This window comes from Penaeus monodon, chromosome 31, assembly GCF_015228065.2.
Source record: "Penaeus monodon isolate SGIC_2016 chromosome 31, NSTDA_Pmon_1, whole genome shotgun sequence".
In the NCBI taxonomy this organism is placed as follows: Eukaryota; Metazoa; Arthropoda; class Malacostraca; order Decapoda; family Penaeidae; genus Penaeus; species Penaeus monodon.
In genome coordinates, this window is record NC_051416.1 from 2,397,266 (window position 1) to 2,398,512 (window position 1,247).

Below are 1,247 nucleotides of genomic sequence, written 5' to 3' on the forward strand. Positions count from 1 at the left end.
CAGAATTTTTTAATATTACTCGATTAAGTCAATTTCGTAAGGTTATGGCACCTTAATCTAGAATTCTATATGATGAAATGCAAGTGAATGTAATATAACATGTCTTTAATTCTCTAAAGTTTGAAGGAAAATATTGATTTCATAATAAAATAATATGGGAAGATCTCCATGCTAAAAAAATCTGTAAATGTCATGCTGTTGTAAGGAGTCATGTTGCGAGGGAATTCAGTGACCAGAAAAAAAGCTAATATTTCATTAAGTATTTCGTCTTTTTGTGGCAGTGATAACATGCTCATACAGTGATAGTCGGTAGACTTTCAACCTGAATGACTTATGTCTTTGATGGATCATCATTATTAAGATTATTATTCCTTCAATATGTAGTTCTCTGATATAATGTACTTATATAGTAAGGTTGTCATCTATGTACAATCAGTAACTTTTTCACTCTTTCCTTTTCAGTTTTTGTCATATGTACATTTCATGCATTATCCATTTCAAAGTCAATCCTTTTGGTTTTCTTAAGTGCAGCTAAGGCAGTCAGATATTGATGCTATTATATGTTTCCTCCATAGTCTCATGATTCTTCAACAACACCTTTTCATTCTGTAGTAAAGTGAGCAGTTGCCATACAAATGAAATTAAGATTGAGAATTTTGAACAAGTAGCATATTTTATATGAGTTATTTCCTCTTTGTTCTTATATAGCTTAGAAGATCGTATGTTTTGTACATAACCATATTTCCATAGTGCTGATGTTTGCTGGAAGATAATTTGTCTGCTGTTTATTTTTTTATTATATTTAGTGCTTGTATATAGGCATATATGTGACAAGATTTTGGTACTTAAATTGCTGAATATGTATATTCTTTTATCTTACATATTTTTATCAAATAATATACAAGTAATAGCTAGCTTGAGATTTTAAGGGGAGCAGGCATGAATTAGTTAATGTAGGTCTCTGCTGATAAAATACCTTTCATGAAGCAGATAGTATTATAAAGGATCCTTGAGTTCTGCCAAAACTAATTTCTTATATGTTCTAAGACTTTGAAAAGTGGTTATAACTTCCTTTCTCTTCCTTTAGACTACTTATGCTAAATCATATTTTACAATCTACAGTAAAGAAAGCTTATCATACTGTTCTACATTTACACATTTTTCAGTGTATGGTTTTGGATATTTTGAAATGAGTTTTTGAGACTAGTAGGCTACAACATGCTATTTGATTTTTTTAAGGATGTGTC

General features: G+C 29.9%; 1 protein-coding gene across 1 annotated transcript in view; it reads left to right on the forward strand.

Moving 5' to 3' along the window:
- The window catches only part of LOC119592824 (rootletin-like), a 148,678-nt gene that overhangs the window by 138,558 nt on the left and 8,873 nt on the right, over positions 1-1,247 (forward strand). The gene's annotated exons all lie outside the window — the stretch shown is intronic.